The sequence below is a fragment of the Gossypium arboreum genome, chromosome 2 (assembly GCF_025698485.1).
Source record: "Gossypium arboreum isolate Shixiya-1 chromosome 2, ASM2569848v2, whole genome shotgun sequence".
NCBI lineage: Eukaryota > Viridiplantae > Streptophyta > Magnoliopsida > Malvales > Malvaceae > Gossypium > Gossypium arboreum.
Window position 1 is genome coordinate 96,797,727 of NC_069071.1, and position 20,602 is coordinate 96,818,328.

The 20,602-nt window shown below is 35.7% G+C and overlaps 1 non-coding gene across 1 annotated transcript; it reads right to left on the reverse strand.

The window, feature by feature from the left end:
• Positions 1-218: 218 nt before the first annotated feature.
• On the reverse strand, positions 219-327 carry LOC128289689 (small nucleolar RNA R71). Its single transcript, XR_008279334.1, has one exon. It is a non-coding gene; the product is annotated as a small nucleolar RNA R71 (small nucleolar RNA).
• Positions 328-20,602: the final 20,275 nt, after the last annotated feature.

Below are 20,602 nucleotides of genomic sequence, written 5' to 3' on the forward strand. Positions count from 1 at the left end.
AAGATCCTCACCTACACTTAAGACTATTTATGGAGGTGAGCGATTCTTTCAAGTTAGCCGGAGTACCTGGAGATGCATTACGATTGAAGTTGTTCCCGTATTCGCTGAGGGATAGAGCTCGAGCCTGGTTGAACTCATTGCCACTAAACTCAATTTCCACATGGCCAGAGTTAACAGAAAGATTCCTTATGAAGTATTTCCCGCCTAGTAAGAATGCTAAGTTGAGGAACGAGAGATCACTGCTTTCCAACAAATAGATGATGAGTCCTTGTATGAGGCATGGGAAAGATACAAAGAGTTATTATGAAAGTGCCCTCATCATGGAATCCCATATTGCATCCAACTTGAGGCATTTTATAATAGTCTCAATGCTTACACAAGGATGGTAGTGGACGCTTCTGCTAACAGTGCTCTCCTTTCTAAGTCTTATAATGAAGCTTATGAAATCATTGAGAGGATTGCCAGCAACAATTACCAATGGCTAACCAATCAAGCAGTGTTAGGAAGACGAGTTGCTAGAATACATGAAGTAGACGCTCTCATTTCACTCGCATCTCAGGTGTTCTCAATATCCTCAATGTTAAAAAAATCTTACTACTAATGGGTCTAATAGTTTTGTAGCACAACCACCAAATCAATTTGAAAATATAGCCTGTGTCTATTGTGGGGAAAGACATTTGTTTGAAGAATGTCCATCAAACCCAGAATCTATGTACTACATAAGTAACCAGAACCAAAATCGAGGAAGGCAAGGACTGCAATCCAATTTCTATAACCATCGTGGCAAAACCACCCCAATTTTTCCTGGAGTAACCAAGGGGCTGGAACCAGTAACACTTACGTCCAACCTAGACCAACCCAGCCACCTAGTTTTCCGTAAAAACTTCAGAAACCAACCCAAGCCAACCCATCCAATATCTTAGAAAATCTATTGAACGCATACATGGCGAAGAATGATTCCTTAATCCAGAGCCAAGCAGCTACATTAAAAAACTGGAAAACCAAATGGGCCAGCTTGCAACTGAACTCAAGAACCGACCACCAGGTGCTTTACCTAGTGATACGAAGAATCCAAGGAATCTGAACAAGAAGAATTGAAAAGTGTTGACATTGAGAAGTGGAAAGACAGTAGAGCCCAACACCGTCGAAGCTGAAAAGGAGCAAGCTGACGCTCAAGATTCAGAGGAAGTTCAACCGAGTGTTGAAATTCCAGTTTCACAAGAACCAGAATCTACAAAACCCGACAAGGTAATTTCAGAACCAGCTAATTCTGATCAACTAACAAATCCATTAGATGCAGAATTGTCACAAAAGATGAATCAACCAGTTCTAGTAAAGAAACCACCACCAGCTTACCCTCAAAGACTTCAAAAGCAGAAGCAGGATATTCAATTGAAGAAGTTCCTAGATGTACTTAAGTAACTTCATATCAACATCCTGTTGGTTGAAGCACTTGAGTAGATACCAAACTACGTCAAATTCATGAAGGATATTCTGTCCAAAAAATGAAGACTTGGAGAATTTGAGACAGTAGCTCTACCAAAGGAAAGCAGTGCATATCTTCAAGAATAATTACCCCCAAAGTTGAAGGATCCTGGATGTTTTACCATACCTTGCAACATTGGGGATAGGTGAAGTTAGACCAACTAGGTTACACTTCAATTAGCAGATCGATCTTTAGCATATCTAGAAGGAAAAATCGAGGATGTATTGGTACGTGTAGATAAATTTATCTTCCCTGCTGATTTTATTATCCTAGACTTAGAAGCAGACAAAGAAGTGCCAATTAACTTAAGAAGACCATTCTTAGCAACCGGAAGGACCCTTATCGATGTGCAGAAGGGCGAGCTTACTATGCGTGTTCAGGATGATCAAGTAACATTTAACGTTTTAAAGTTCATGCGATTTCCTGACACAATTGATGATTGTTCTGCAGTGTCCGATTTAGAGGATTTAATAGTGGAGAAGGAGCTCAACTATGTTGAGGACCCATTGGAACAAATTTTGACATTAGATCATCTAAATGATGAAGAAGAGGATGAATACTTAGCGTTGTTAGAAGCTAATCAAAAGGAATTTAATCTGCAACCCCATTTTGAATCTTTGGAATTAGAGAATAGGGATTATACCCAACCAAAAGCGTCAATTGAGGAGCCACCTAAATTATAACTCAAGGTACTACCTTCACATTTAAAAAATGTTTATTTAGGTAACGCTTGTACTTTGCCGGTGATTGTTTCAGCAGAATTAACTTGTCAACAAGAAGAGAAACTCATCCTAGTGTTGAAACAATGCAAGAAGGCTATTGGATGGACCATAGTTGATATTCGTGAAATTAGTCCATCTATATGCATGCACAAGATTATCCTTGAAGATGGCGAAAAAGGGACAATTGATGGACAATGAAGATTGAACCCCATCATGAAGGACGTAATAAAGAAAGAAATCATCAAGTGGTTAGATGGGGTATAATTTACCCCATCTCAAATAGTTCATGGGTAAGTCCGGTCCAGTGTGTGCCAAAGAAATGAGGTATCACGGTTATTGAAAATGAGAATAACAAGTTGATACCAACCAGAACGGTTATGGGATGGAAAATTTGTATCGATTACCGGAAGTTGAACAAGGTGACTAGGAAAGATCACTTTCCTTTACCGTTCTTGGACCAGATCTTGGATAGACTCGCAGGGCGAGACTATTACTGTTTTCTCGATGGATACTCAGGGTATAATCAGATTACAGTAGCATCGAAGATCAGCATAAGTCAATATTCACCTGTCCGTACGGTGCATTCACATTTAGACGCATGCCATTTGGTTTCTGTAATACACCCGCTACATTTCAAAGATGTATGATGTCTATTTTTACTGACATGGTTGAGAAGTATTTGAAGTTTTTATGGATGATTTTTTAGTATTTGAAGATACTTATGATGATTGCTTAGCCAATCTAGCGAAGGTACTAAGATGATACGAAGAAACAAAACTATTACTCAACTGGGAAAAGTGCCATTTCATGGTACGAGAAGGTATTGTTCTAGGGCATCGGATAACAAGACATGGGTTCGAGGTTGATAAAGCAAAGATAGATGTTATTGAGAAACTCCCACCTCCAATATCTATAAAGAGTGTTAGGAGCTTTTTGGGCCACACCAGTTTCTATCGAAGATTCATCAAGGACTTCTGCAAAATAGCTAAACCCTTATGCAAATTATTGGAGAAGGACACGGCATTCAAATTTGATGAAGAATTCTTAAGAAGTTTTAAATATTCGAAGATTTGACTAGTTTTGGCACCCATAATAGTCACACCAGACTGGGATTTTCCATTCTAATTGATGTGTGACGCAAGTGACTTCGCGATAGGAGCTGTCATGGGCCAGCGAAGGAACAAAGTATTTCATCCCATCTACTACGCAAGTTGAACTCTGACGGAGCTCAACTGAATTATACGGTAACAGAGAAAGAGTTACTTTCTATTGTGTTTGTTTTTGACAAGTTTTGATCTTATCTTGTAGGTACCACGGTGACTGTCTATACGGACCACTGGGAAATTAAGTATTTACTTTCTAAGAAAGATGCTAAACCGAGGTTGATTCAACGAGTACTTCTACTTCAAGAGTTCGATCTAGAAATTCAAGGTCGAAAGGGAGTGGAAAACCAAGTAGCAAATCACTTGTCCAGATTGGAGTCGCAAGAAAGGAACTCCTCTTATACCAATTCGAGAGACGTTTCCGGATGAACACATACTAAAGGTAAATCAAGTCCATAATACCACTTGGTTTGCTGTTATTGCTAACTATTTAGCTTGTGGTTTGATGCCGATTGATAAGACATATCATCAAAGGAAAAAGTTTCTTCACGATGTGAAGTACTATTTTTTGGAAGAACCATATTTGTTTAAAAAGTGCGTAGATCAAACGATCAGGAGATGTGTGGCAGAAAATAAAATACAAAATATTCTATACCATTTTCACTCAGCTCGAAGTGGGGGACACTTCAAAGGTACACATACTGCGGCCAAAGTATTGCAAGTCGGATTCTTTTGGCCAACACTATTCAAGGACGCATATGCTTACGTAAAGAGTTGTGATCGATGTCAAAGGGTTGGAAATGTCACCAACAAAAATGAGATGCCTTGAACAAATATCATTGAGGTAGAATTGTTTAATGTATGGGGTATTGATTTTCTTGTTCTTTTTCCGCCGTCTTTTGGTCACAAGTACATATTAGTAGTAGTAGACTATGTGTTTAAGTGGGTCGAGGCTGAAGCTTATCCGATAAATGATGCAAAGGTTGTAATTAAGTTTTTGCAGAAACACGTATTCACAAGGTTTGGAACCCCAAGAGCTATTATCAACGATGAAGGGTCCCATTTTGTGAACAAGTGGTTGAAATGGTTATTAGATAAACATGGAGTGAAACACAAGGTAGCTACAACTTACCATTCGCAGACGAATGGCAAGCTGAACTGGCGAACAAAGAGAGCAAAGGCATACTTGAGAAGGTAGTTTGCCCGAACCAACGAGATTGGTCCAAAAGATTGGATGATGCTTTATGGACTTACAGAACAGCGTACAAGACACCTGTAACACCCCTATCCCGTAACCGTTGCCGGAATAGATAAGGGGCATTACTAGACAGACAGAGCATACCAGAACAATACTGAATCACATATATGTCATATAACATTAATACATATGCATTCACCAACAATTTATCCAATAAAATGGTCTACGAGACCAACAACATACATTCAGGAGGGTTCAGAACTAAACCGAACCCATTTAGAATTTTCAGAGCTTGAACAAACTTTTCAAAACCGACAAAGTCACACACCCGTTTGACTAGGCCGTGTGACTCGCACGGGCAAAAGACATGCACATGTGGTCTAACCGTGTCAAAAATAGGTCCTATATTGACTTTTTAACACGACCGATAGGCACGGCCATGTGCCATGACCATGTAAAATTTAGCTAGCTACTGACTTTTTCACACGGCCACAAGACACGCCCGTGTTCCCTGACCGTGTGGCACAATGTAGGCTTGGTTTAAACCAGTTTGCCACCCCTTATGGTTCCAATTCTACTAGCATTAATTTGCAACATTCATACCAACATTTCCAACCAATTCCATACTTGAAGATGGCCAAAACACATTAGAATATAGCACATTTCAAAACATACATCAAACTATACTCAAACTTATCATTTGCTAGCCAATTTATATGGCATAACTCATATACATATCAAGCTTACAAACTTAGACATTCTAGCCTATACATGCCATACTTATAAATATGTACATTTCAGAAGTACCAAAAAGAGTTTGACGGTGTGATGACAATCCTCGACTATCCCCGAGCCTTCAGTAGCTACGATAACTATAAAACAGATAAAAATCACCTAGAGTAAGCTACAAAGAGCTTAGTAAGTCAATACAACTAGTCCATCTATTTAAAACATACAAGTAAAAGTTAATTGTAAGATTTCAGAGTTATTTCACAGAGTAATTCATGATTTTGTACATACATCTCATTCATTGTATCACCGAACAAAGTCTTTCATATTCAAAGATTTAATACGATACATACATACCTGATTAGATTATACATTCCATATCTCAAACTTTAACATCGAACAATCCAGAAACAGAGTAGACATTCACAGACAGGTACAATGCCGACGTCCCAGACGTGGTCTTACATGTAATTTAGTATCGATGCCTTTGTCCCAGACAGGGTCTTATACGAAATCAGATATGATGCCGATGTCCCGGACATAGTCTTACACGTAATTCTCAAATTGATGCCTGTGTCCCAGACACGGTCTTATACGATAATTCAGTTCAATACCAACATTCTTTAAAGGCATATAGAATTTTTCAAATACTAGTATATTATCAGAGTTTACTCAAATTCTATTCAGCAAGCTCTCAAGGCCGTCCAATACAGATTAGAATTTATATATATATATATATATATACAGAATTTATTCAAATTAACATGTAATTGTAATTTGACTTACCTCAAACGGATTTTGGATAAAACGAGTCGACTATTCAACTATTCTGAACTTCCCCCGATCTAATTTCGATTTTCTTTGTTCTTGATCTAACACAATACAAATTCAACCATTCAATCATTCATATACACATATTTTGGGCACTTTTCACCTTAACCCTTTCATTGTCACACTTTGACAATTTAGTCCATTTTTTCACAAAATCATCAATATGCAAAATTTCTTTGCAACAAGGGCTAGCCGAATTTTCATGGCTTCTATATAAGCTCATACAACGTGTTTAATTCACAATTTAGTCCTTCAAAACCTCATTTTCAAAATTTAACCCAAATAGCTCAATTTCATAAAAAAATTTAAAGACAAAACTTATAAATCATCTACCAAACCTTCATAATTCATCCAAGAACATCACAAAGCTCATGATATCAATAATGGCATTTAATGAAATCTTTAACAGAAACAGAAATTCAGACATGGGCTTTGAAGAACAAGAAGCAACGATCACAGAAACGTAGAAATTATCAAAAATGGATGAAAACACATACCTTAATTAAGCTTTAATCTAGCCAAACCCTAAATGCTTATATTTCTTTTCTTTCTCTTTGAATTTCGGCAAGAACAAAGTGAATATTGCTATTTGCATGCTTTGTTTTATTATAATAAACATTATATCCATCTTTTACCATTTTTCCCCTAACATATATCATTGAATTTATACCAACTAATGTTCATAATTGTCCATGCATTAATACAATGGTCCAATTGCATCATAAGTACCTCTCATTTATAAAGCCAAGTCAAATAAGCACTTTAACAATTAGCATGCAACTTTTTCATTTTACGCGATTAAGTCCTTTTTCGTAATTAAACACAGAAACAGATAATTTAAATCACAGAAGTTTTCACAGATATAAATTCACATATCGCAGACACAGAAAGTAATATTAAAATATTTTTCAACTCAGATTTGTGGTCTCGAAACAACTATTCCGACTAGGGTCAAAACCGGACTGTTACAATTCTCCCCCCTTAGGGATTTTCGTCCCCGAAAATCTTACCGTTAGACAGATTCGGATATTGCTGTTTTATTGCATCTTCAGGCTCCCATGTAGCCTTTTCTACTCCATGTCTATGCCACAGTACTTTGACTAACGAAATTCTCTTATTACGCAATTCTTTAATCTCACGAGTCAGAATTCAAATCGGCTTTTCTTCATAAGTCATATCAGAATGGATTTCAATATCAAACGGAGAAATTACATGCGAAGGATCAGATCTGTATCGTCGAAGCATCGATACGTGAAATACATTATGAATCTTTTCTAACTCAGATGGTAGCTTCAATCTATAAGCAACCGGTCCAACTCGCTCAATGATTTCATACGGTCCAATGAATCTCGGACTCAGCTTGCCCCTTTTACCAAATCGGAACAGTTTCTTCCACGGAGATACTTTTAGAAACACTTTATCAGTGATCTCATATTCGATATCCTTTCGTTTTAAATCCGCATAAGATTTCTGATGATCAGAGGCAGCTTTCAGACTATCTCGGATTATTTTCACTTTTCATTCTGTTTCTTTTATCAGATCAACACCGTAAATCTTATTCTCACTGAGCTCAGACCAGTATAATGGAGTTCTACATTTTCTACCATATAAGGCTTCATACGGTGCCATTTTAATGCTCGATTGAAAACTATTATTATAAGCAAATTCAATCAAAGGTAGATATTGTTCCCACGTACCTTCAAACTCAAGAATACAACATCTCAACATATCCTCGAGTATCTGAATAATCCACTCAGATTGACCATCTGTTTGCAGATGAAAAGCAGTGCTGAAATGCAATTTAGTAAATGCAATTTAGTACCTAGAGCATCTTGCAATTTCTTCTAGAATCGCGATGTAAATCTCGGATCCCTATCTGACACAATCAAAAATGGTACACCATGTAGTCTCACAATATTAGAAATATAAAGCTCAGCTGACTTCGTTAATCTGTCAACTACAACCCAGATCGAATCTTTCTTTTTCGGAGACAAGGGGAAACCCGAAACAAAATCCATAGTCACTTGATCCCATTTCCATTCCGGAATCATAATCGGTTGCAACAGACCTGATGGCACCTAATGTTCAGCTTTAACTGGTTGACAAATCAAACATTTAGAAACAAAATCAGAAATATCTCTTTTCATTCCTGGCCACCAGTATAATTGCTTCAAATCATTATACATTTTCGTACTCTCCGAATGTATAGAGAATCTACTACTATAAGCCTCACTCAAAACCAACTGAATTAACTCTGGATTTCTCGGAATACAAAGTCTATCTCTGAATCTCAAACAATCATTTACATCAACCCGGAATTTAGAATCACACAGAGTTTGTTTAACTATCAATTCATTGTCAAATTTCTGAGCCTCGCAGATCTACTGTATAAACAAGGGTTTTGCTTTCAGTTCTGCCAAAATTGAACCATCATCAGACAGATTCAAATGAGCGTTCATTATACGCAACGCAAACAACGATTTTCAACTTAACGCATCAGCAACAACATTTGCTTTTCCCGGATGAAAATCAATAACTAGCTCATAGTCTTTTAACAATTCTAACCATCTTCTCTGTTGCATATTCAAATCTTTTTACGTCATCAAATACTTCAGACTTTTATGATCAGAAAACACGTGGCGTTTCTCACTGAACATATAGTAACGCCAGATTTTCAAGGCAAACACAATAGCAGCCAACTCAAGATCGTGTATCGGATAGTTTTTTTCATGTGGCTTCAACTGTCTCGAAGCATAAGCAATGACTTTACCTTCTTTCATTAGCACACATCCTAGACCAATCAACGAAGCATCGCTGTAAATTACAAATTCTTTAGCCGATTCAGGTTGTACTAATACTGGAGCTTCAGTCAACAAAGCTTTCAACTGATCAAAGCTGTTCTGACACTTTTTAGACCACTCAAACTTCACATCTTTCTGTAGCAACTTCGTCAATGGAGTCGCAATCCTCAAAAACCTTTTACAAATCTTCTATAATAACCAACAAGTCCCAGAAAACTACGGACTTCAGATACATTTCTTGGAGGTTTCCATTCCATAATAGCTGAAATTTTACTCAGATTAACTCAGATACCAGAGGCTGATACAATATGGCCCAGAAAACCAACTTCTCGCAACCAGAATTCACATTTATTGAACTTCGTATACAACTATTTATCTCGCAGTGTCTATAGCACTATTCTCAAATGCTCGGCGTGTTCAGATTCATTACGTGAATAAATCAATATGTCATCAATAAATACAACAACAAATTGATCTAAATACGGTCTAAAAATTCTATTCATCAAATCCATAAAGATGGCAGGTGCATTCGTTATTCCAAAAGGCATAACTAAAAATTCATAATGCCCGTACCTTGTTCTAAAAGCAGTTTTCGGAATATCAGAGTCCTTTACTCGCAATTGATAGTAACCTGATCTTAGATCTATCTTCGAAAACACAGTAGCACCTTTCAACTGATCGAATAAGTCATCGATCCTAGGCAGAGGGTATTTGTTCTTTATAGTTACTTTATTAAGTTGACGGTAATCAATACACATTCTCATAGTGCCATCTTTCTTTTTCACAAACAGAACAAGAGCACCCCAAGGTGAAAAACTCGGTCTAGCAAATCCCCTATCGGTCAATTCTTGCAACTAAAATTTCAATTTTTTTAGTTCAGTCGGAGCCATTCTGTATGGAGCTATCGATATCGGAGTAGTACCAGGTACCAATTCAATACCAAACTCAACTTCTCGAATCAGAGGCAAACCAGGTAGTTCTTCAGGAAACACATTAGAAAATTTACAGACAACAGGCACTGATTCAATTTTCTTATCATCCACTTTCGAGTCTAACACATAAGCTAAGTAGGCTTCACAACCTTTTTTTACATAGTTCCGTGCTTTCATTATTGATATCACAACTGATAGCCCATTTAGATCACTAGACTCAATTTGAATTATCTCATCATTCTTACATCTTAAGTCAATGACTTTTCTTTTCTAGTTCACAATAGCATCGTGCGAAATTAACCAGTCCATTCCCAGAATTATATCAAATTCGTCGAAAGGAAATAACATCAGATCAGCAGGAAAACAGATATCTCGAATCAATAACGGGCAATTCTTGCAGACCTTATCAACTTAAACACTTTTGCCTAAAGGGTTCGATACTTTAACTACAAATTCAGTAGACTCTACAGGCAAAGTCTTACTGTGCACTAAATTCATACAGATATAAGAATGTGTTGATCTAGGGTCTATCAATGCAATCACAGAAGTATCATAAAGAGTAAAAGTACCAGTAATCACGTCTGGTGACGAAGCTTCCTCACAAGCTCAGATAGCATAGGCTCTGACAGGTGCTCTAACCTCAGATCTAATAGAAGTATCTCCAGTAGCTCTTTGACCACCACTTGCATTTCTTGAATTTTTGGAAGGTCTACCTCTAGCTGAGGTATTACTCGATCTCGGATTCTGTACATTCTCTTACTCAGCAGGTTTAGAAAAATCTCTTACAAAATGATCTAGAGATCCGCATCGAAAACAGGCTCGGTCATTCAATCTACAACTTCCCGGATGTCTTTTACCACAATGTTTACATTCAGGTCTCTCAGATCGGACATTTCCAACACTTGCAATAGAAGTAACAGGGGCTCTGGTGTTCGAATACGATCTAGCTCGATCTCGGCTCGAATGTCCCACATTAGTATTTGAACGGTTCTGATCATCTCGGAATTTCTTTGATCCAGACTGAAATGATTTACTCGAAGATCTCTTTCTAGCATCTCTCACTTCAAAATCAGCTTTTCTTTTCTCTTTACTTAATTCTTCAACCTTACAAGCTCGCTCAACGAGCACCACCATTTCTTTAATCTCCAAAATCCTGACTAGTAAACGAATATCTTCATTTAGTCCATCCTCAAACCTTTTACACATTATTGCTTCATTGGATACACATTCCCGAGCATACTTGCTCAATCTCACAAATTCTCGTTCATATTCAGTGAAAGATATACGGCCCTGTTTAAGCTCGAGAAACTCTTTACGTTTCTGATCAATGAATCTCTGACTAATGTATTTCTTCCGAAATTCAGCTTGGAAGAAATCCCAGGTAACTCATTCGCTCGGAACCACAGATATTAAAGTTTTCCACCAATGATACGCTGTATGTCTTAGAAGTGAAACAACGCATTTAACACATTCTTCTGGATTCAGAGACATTTTATCAAATACTCGTATTGTATTTTCTAACCAGAATTCGACTCTTTTAGTATCATCATTCGTTGTAGCTCGAAACTTTTCAGCCCCATACTTTCTAATCTTGTCAACATGTGGTCTACTTAATTGAACTGGACTCACCGAGGGCATAACAGGAATTTGAGGAAGATTAACCGGGGTGAAGGTTGTTGAACAGCTGAATTGGTTCTAATATACTGAGTGAACCAATCATTCATCATCTGATAGAAGGCTTGCTTAGCCTCGCTATCACAGCTACTCGTAGCTGGTCGAGAACCATCTTACACCGTCCCTTGCACGAGAGCAGACGCATTACTCTCAACATCGTCAGCTACGGCTCTATTGGGTTCCATTGCTATATAAAAGCACATTTCAATGTCAAGATTCATCACACTATCATAATTTCAGACATACGGCATGTATAGCTAGACTCACACACGCTATGGTAGTCCTAGAACCGACTAAACCATAGCTCTGATACTAATAAAATATAACACCCCTATCTCGTAACCGTTGCCGAAATAGATAAGTGGCATTATCAGACAGACAGAGCATACCAGAACAATACCGAATCACATATATGTCATATAACATTAATACATAAGCATTCACCAAAAATTCATCCAATAAAATGGTCTACGAGACCGACAACATACATTCAGGAGGGATCGGAACTAAACCGAACCCATTTAGAATTTTCAGAACTTGAACAAACTTTTCAAAATTGACAAAGTCACACGCCCGTGTAACTAGGCCGTGTGACTCACACGGGCAAAAAGACGCGCCCATGTGGTCCAACCGTGTCAAAAATAGGTCCTATACTAACTTTGCCTGTCGGCCATGTGCCATGACTGTGTAAAATTTAGCTAGCTACTAACTTTTTCACACGGCCACAAGACACGCCTGTGTTCCCTGACCGTGTGGCACAATGTAGGCTTGGTTTAAACCAGTTTGCCACCCCTTATGGTTCCAATTCTACTAGCATTAATTTGCAACATTCATACCAACATTTCCAACCAATTCCATACTTGAAGATGACCAAAACACATTAGAATATAGCACATTTCAAAACATGCATCAAACTATACTCAAACTTATCATTTGCTAGCCAATTTATATGGCATAACTCATATACATATCAAGCTTACAAACTTAGACATTCTAGCCTATACATGCCATACTTATAAATATGTACATTTCAAAAGTACCAAAAAGAGTTTGACGGTGTGATGACAATCCTCGACTATCCCCGAGCCTTTAGTAGCTACGATAACTGTAAAACAGACAGAAATCACTTAGAGTAAGCTACAAAGAGCTTAGTAAGTCAATACAACTAGTCCATCTATTTAAAACATACAAGTAAAAGTTAATTGTAAGATTTTAGAGTTATTTCACAAAGTAATTCATTATTTTGTACATACATTTCATTCATTGTATCACCGAACAAAGTCTTTCATATTCAGAGATTTAGTACGATACATACATACCTCGTTAGATTATACATTCCATATCTCATACTTTAACATTGAACAATCCAGAAACAGAGTAGACATTCACAGACAGGTACAATGCTGAAGTCCCAAAAGTGGTCTTACATGTAATTCAGTATCGGTGCCTCTGTCCCAGAAAGGGTCTTATACAAAATCAAATACGATGCCGATGTCCTGAACATGGTCTTACACGTAAATCTCAAATCGATGCCTGTGTTCCAGACACGGTCTTACATGATAATTCAGTTCAATACCAACATTCTTTAAAGGCATACATAAATTTTCAAATACTAGCATATTATCAGAGTTTACTCAAATTCTATTCATCAAGCTCTCAAGGTCGTCCAATACAGATTAAAATTTATATATATATATATATATATATAGAGAGAGAGAGAGAGAATTTATTCAAATTAACATCTAATTGTAATTTGACTTACCTCGGACGGATTTTGGAGAAAACGAGTCGACTATTCAACTATTTTGGACTTTTCTCGATCTAATTCCGATTTTCTTTGTTCTTGATCTAACACAATACAAATTCAACCATTCAATCATTCATATACACATATTTTGGGCACTTTTCATTTTAACCCTTACAGTTTCACACTTTGACAATTTAGTCCATTTTTTCACAAAATCATCAATATGCAAAATTTCTTTGCAACAAGGGCTAGCCGAATTTTCATGGCTTCTATATAAGCCCATACAACATGTTTAATTCACAATTTAGTCCTTCAAAACCTCATGTTCAAAATTTAACCCAAATAGCTCAATTTCATAAAAAAATTTAAAGACAAAACTTATAAATCATCTACCAAACCTTCATAATTCATCCAAGAACATCACAAAGCTCATGATATCAACAATGGAATTTCATGAAATCTTTCACAGAAATAGAAATTCAGACATGGGCTTTGAAGAACAAGAAGCAACGATCACAGAAACGTAGAAATTATCAAAAACAGACGAAAACAAATACCTTAATTGAGCTTTAATCTAGCCAAACCCTAATGCTTATATTTCTTTTCTTTCTCTTTTGATTTCTGCAAGAACAAAGTGAAAATAGCCATTTGCATGCTTTGTTTTATTATAATAAACATTATATCCATCTTTTACCATTTTGCCCATAACATATATCATTGAATTTATACTAACTAATGTTCATAATTGTCCATGCATTAATACAATGGTCCAATTGCATCATAAGTACCTCTCATTTATAAAGCCAAGTCAAATAAGCACTTTAACAATTAGCATGCAACTTTTGCATTTTACGTAATTAAGTCCTTTTTCGTAATTAAACACTGAAACAAACAATTTAAATAACAAAAGTTTTCACAGATATAAATTCACATATCGCAGGCACAAAAAATAATATTAAAATATTTTTCAACTCGGATTTGTGGTCGCAAAACCACTATTCCGTCTAGAGTCAAAACCGGACTGTTACAACACCTTTAGAGATGTCACCCTACAGGTTAGTCTTTGGAAAAGCCTGCCATCTACCCTTGGAGTTAGAGCACAAAGCTTACTGGGCCCTATGACAACTCAACTTGGATCTAAAGCTTGCTAAAGAGAAACAAATGCTCCAACTCAATGATTCGAATGTTCTCATACGAAAATGCCAAATTACTCAAGGAGAAACTTAAGAAATGGTATGACAAGTACATTCGAGTTCAAGAATTTGAAACAGGTCAACAAGTCTTGTTATTTAATTCCAGATTAAGGTTCCTTCTAGGTAAACTAATATCACGTTGGTCCGGTCCATTTACGATTCATCACGTCTATCCATACAGAGTTGCTGAACTCCAAAGTAAGGGAGGTAATTTTCAAGTTAATGCTCAGCGTCTGAAACATTACTGGGAGATAAGACTGAGTGGAATCAAATTTCGTTCATTTTATCAGATGTTTAAACTTTCTTATTTTCCTTTTTAATAAATGATTTATGGTATATTTTCGAGATTACTATGTTTAAATAAATTCTGTCTAGGAGAATGGAACATAAGCAAGACTGCTTGTGACCCCTCCAATCTTTCCTGGGAATTGATTTTAACATAATTTTTCGAGAAATTATTCCCTAAATAAAATAAAATTTTTGGTTTTTCAAATAAAATGATCAATTTTGATCCAAGTTTTAAATTGCAACTCAATTTCAAATTTTCATTAAGTTTAGGGACTTAATTGAAGTATTTTTAAAATTTGGTTACTCTTTTCGTAAATAATAAAAATTAGATGCCTCTTTTGTAAATATTTTCAAAAGGCTTTTAGAATAAATGTTTAGTTTAATAAAAAAGATGATAATTATTATTATATAATTATATCCATTATAATATATATTAATTATTATCAACTTTATTTAGAGTTAGGATTAGTTTTAATTTAATCGTATTTTATTTGATAAGTTTTTTAATAATAAGATGATAATCTTTAATATATAATTATATCTATTATAACTTATATATTAATTTTTATCAATTTAGTATAGAATTAGGATTGGTATTTTTAAATAAATTAATAGCATTAATAATTTAATATGTATTTTATTAATTATTAATTGTTGTTAACTTTATTTAGGATTATAAATTAGAATAATTTAATTGTTCTAAGAATTCTACTCTCAGTCCTATTCCTTCCTCTATAAATTTCACCCATCTTACCATTCATCCATCACTCAAGCCCCCAATACACCTAGTGCCGTAGCTCCAATTACCCTAGCCTAGCAGCCATTCGGCCAGCAAGCACCTAGCAGCCGGGCTCCATCGCACGCCGCATGCCCACACCACGCACACCTGCCCCCATCGCGCGCTGCATTGCGCACCTCGTCCTGCTCCAGCACCAGCTGCCTACAGAAGGCATTTGTCCCGCGCATGTTACCTGCGCCCAACTCCGGCACACATTTACGCCAGGTCTGCTCAACGAGGATCCGCACGCTACTCACACATCTAGCCTAGCCTGTGCGCGCTGCTACTTGCTACCAACTCCTGCTACACGCTGTTGCCTCGCACACATGAGCGGTACACCAACTTTGTACCAACCCCTGTAGCCGATAACCCCCAACCCATTCTTATTTGCCAACTTTTGTTTCATAATTATTTTCTTTAGGAGTTTTTAATTTTTACGAAAAAGGTAGTAAGACCGAATTTTCAAGCCAACAAGATTCACGTGTATTGTTTTCAAACTTAAAGAAAAAGCTTCAGGTAAGCAAAAATGGTTCACGTATTTATTCACACAAAATTACAGATGCTTGCTTCTCTCAATGACATTTCAAAAGAATAAACTCCAGGTTTGAAAACACGAGTTTGATTACTTGTTCTAAAGTGCAGCAAGGGTTTCATTCTTGCCATTAAATCAAACATGCCGAACCAAAAGAATTTCTACATGCAAAGATTCAAAAAATTTCGTTGATGTGGGAAAAATCATCCTGAGAGATACAGATTTGTGCCGTTAGACGTTCTGGCCCAGCCTGCTTTCCTTTTACGATAACAATTTTGTACTTGAAAGATAAAATTCTTACAAATGTAAAGAAGACAGGCTATTGCCAGGGCACAATCACAGATTGGGACCTCTACCAAATAGCTAGAGATTTTACAACAGTGATTTGAAGAAATTGAGAATCCCAAAGAAGAGGAAGAAGATCCCATAGAGATCGAACTAATGCAAGCGACTGAAGTCCATGATAAGGTGGAACCACTGGAACCAGAAGTTGAACCTAATGATGAAACCTCAACGTTCAGAGCTCAACTGCCGAGCCCAGATCTTCGAGATGAGCTGTTAAAGTTTATGGACATAATGCAGCATATGCAATGGCAGCAACAAGCTTACTGGAGATACTCAAAAATAAGGGATGACTCGATGCGAAATGCTCTTAAGAAAATTTACAATGACCCATTTATTTTTGTGCCTGAATTTCCAGATTTTATATTTGAACCATGTAGTCCATTATCGAAGGAGCGAACCAATTCATGCAAAGGCAATAATGATGGAGCAAAAGATGAGTCAAATTTGGAAGGGTCTGCAAATAAATAAAAGGAGGGATCTTGACCTTATTTTATTTCTGTTCTTAGGTCATTTTAGGATTAGGTTTAATTAGGAATTTTTATTTTCGCAGAATAAGAGAGGAAAATCATAAATAAAATTTGAACAAGTTGCAAAGTATAAAGTGTGGCAATAGGTATATACATGTCTAGGATTTGATCTAGAGAGAGTTTGGTACTTAAGTAGTCAATTTGACTCACCTCCTCTTTTCTAGAATCCTACTTGGTGTATAGTGTCTATTCACTTTACACAATGAGGATATTGTTCATCTTAAGTAGGAGGGACCGAAAAATTGAATTTGAATTATTTCCACTCAGAATAAAATTTTCTTTTAATTATGATTAGGGTATATTTTGTTCAATAATTTGAAATTTTGTTAAGTATGCTAAATTTTAGTGTAAATAAAGTTCTATTATTTCAATAAATTATTATGTTAGCTTAATAATGATATGAATGTATTTCTAATAAAGCATGCAAATCGTACCATAAAATTTTTAGTTCCTTACGAAAGTTAGGCGTGCATGAAAGTTTAAGTCTTTAGAATTGACTTAGTAGTTTCTCGAGGCAAAATCCTAGGAAGCATGGAACATTGAAAATGATTTAGCCAACTTTTGTTTAGACCGTTTAAGCCTTTCAAGCCAACCATGATGACATTTTTATCCTTTGAAACCCAACTTTGAGACTATATGGCCTAATTTTTTTTTGAACCCTTGCAAATTTAGCTATCACTTCTTTCTTAACTATCTTAAAATTGTCCCAAACACTAGACTCAGTACTATTTGAAGTATTCTTTAAAAATAAGTTTGGGGGAGTTGAAAAGAAGTATCAAATGCTCTAAAATTGTAGTACATTCAGCAAAATGCTCGAATTATGAAAAAAAAAAGCATGATTTCTTAAAATAAGATGTACAAAAGAGCATGTGAAATTAAAGAAAGTTGATGTATTGAAGGTAATTATTTCGAAGGTTCAATGCAAGCTGAGTCTAGGGTTTAAAAGCCTAAATTTATCTATCTTTTACCTACCCATAAGCCCAGCCACGTTACAAATGTAGACACTCAATTTTTCCCGGGCCTAGAAATAAGTTCAAAAAAAAAAACAAAGTCCAAGTCCAGTACAAAATTACAAACATATAATTTGGCCCAATCAAAATGGCCCATTACTTGAAAAGATTGAAGGTCCATCTATGAGCTTGACTCATATGGAAATATAATCTTTAAGGATATGCAATCTTAGATATGATATGCAATATTAGATATGATACAATCTTAGATACGATATGCAATCTTGAAGATATGAACTTGTAATCTTGGAGATTTAATTTGTAGATATCCTTTAATCTTAACCGTTGATGTAATTGATCTGTATCATTGGATTTGGGGAGGCTCAACTATAAATAGAGGCCTCTCCCTTCATTGTAAATCACTTGAGTTTTGGGAAGCAATAAGAATTCTTGAAAGCATTCACTCAAATTTCTCTCCCTCCTACGTTCTTACTCTCTGTGGTTTGTTCTTATTTTATTCTTCGCCTATCTTAGTTTTTCAACCTTTTTTTATTTTAATTTCTTCATTTTTCAAATATGTATATTTATTCCTATCTTTTGTACATTTGATTATGTATTTTATATATTATAATATTTAACCTTTTATATAGTTTATTTTCAAATATATATTTTCTATGCATATATATATTATATTATCATTTCATGTATTTTGAACTATTGCATTATATTTTTATAATTTGTAAATGTTCTATTTATTCATTTTTTTGTGTATGTCATTTATCTTATTTGTGCATAGTTTCATTTTTTTTATATATGCTATGTTTAATTATTTCGTTTATGTGCTATTTTATGATATATATTGTTGTATAATTTTGCATGTATTATGTTTTTCTTTTAGTTTACTCATGTTTTTATTTGTTTATTATCTTATATTTACCCTAGTATGATTTTTTCATTAAACGTATGTTCATGTAATTTAGTTTTGTCATAATGATATTATTTATGTTTGTATGGAAATGTAAGAATATTTTGTACATCTATGCTTCATGATGCATTAATATGTCATCCTAAAATGTCATTTAAAAATAATATTCCAAGGGTTTTTTTAAAAAAAAATAAAAGGCAATGTTTGATGTTTGGAAACTTCGAGAAAGGTAGTGCCCTAACTTACTGGGTTGCGACTTTTCTCGTTGAATTCGAATAGTCAAGTACCCTTCTAAGTGATTTTGAGTTTTCAAAACTTAAACAATTATTTCGAGATTTCAAAACATAGTGTCCTAACTTACTGCATATGGCGTTTTGTTGTTTCGAGATAGAAATTTTCGAAAGACGAGCTTAGTTTCGAAGGTTTTAAAATGTTGCATCCTAACTTACTGGATGTGATGTTTTGACTCATTTGAAATAAGTGAGCCTTAATTTTCAAAATTGAGACATTTTAATTAAAAGAGGTTTGCATCTTAAAACTTTCAAATTTCCGACATTAAAGACACTTGATAATCAATTAGTACCAATTTTTGGGCGTTACGAGGGTGCTAACCCTTCCTCGTACGTAACCGACTCCCGAATCCGTTTTCTCGACTTTCGTAGACCAAAATTAATGTTTTAAAACAAAACATTTTATAAGGTGATCCAATCACACCTAAAAAGATTGGTGGCGACTCCCGTTTTCATTTTTCTTAAAGTCGATTCCCATTTTCCAAAACTCGATTTAAAAATGGTTTCGACAGCTTGGAGACTCCACTGGGGACTAATAAGAGAGTCAAGCCGTGTAATTGATTATCTCTTGTCTTAATGTCGGAAATTAAAAATTTTAAAATTTAATCCTCTTTGCATTACATGTGTTTGTATTATTGCATGTGTTGCTATATTCTGATACGCATTGCATTTGCATTACCGTTGTGGTCACACCCTTAAGTGGGAGGGAGAAGCTACGCCTTTGTGAGGTTTTCGTCTTCGTGCAGGATAGTGGATCACTTTCGGGATACATCCGTACCTATGGTTTCGTGAGATTTTCATCTCCGTGTAGCCATAGGGAAATGTATTCCCCTAAACTGAACTTGATTCAAATGAGCCTATAATGGGTGAGGATCGAGGAATCTGCTGGTTCGGGTACCTCAAACTTTAGAAACAAACCACATATAGAAAAACAGTAAGAGCTCAATATAGATAGAATTATACTTAGGTTATCTTTGTGTTTATTAATATCATATGATACTGACTGTTTTCTTTCTTTTGTGCATGTCATTTTGCATTTAAAAGGTATCGATTCACGGTTAGTTTCTAAGTTAGAAAGTTTTATTATGGAGAATGGACTTCTTGATAGAATGGAGGGCAACGTTAACGTCCATAAATGGTCAAAGGAAACGCTAAAGGATACACATCAGAATTATGGGGTTACACTCGCATCAGCGTGGCACAAAATAATCTCCAGGAGTTAAAGGAAATATGGGATCAATGGAGTAATGAAGCCAAGCAGTTGTTCTACAATAACTAAGGGGACTTGCAGTATTTGCTTGACAGGAGGATAGATGAGCAATTCAAAGTGAGTGTGGGAGTATCGATGGACACTTCTACCATTATAGCATTTCTTTTTCATATGAAGACGGTTGCCATGTGGATGGTAAGGGTATTGGAAGGAAAGTGATTGATAGAGTGCATGAGACCTACAAAAATGAGTTGGATGGAAAGAATTTTGCCTATGATGGTAAAAAGCTCGTTTACTATAGGACCACTACCAAACAACAAGCTTGAGTTTACTGTTGTACT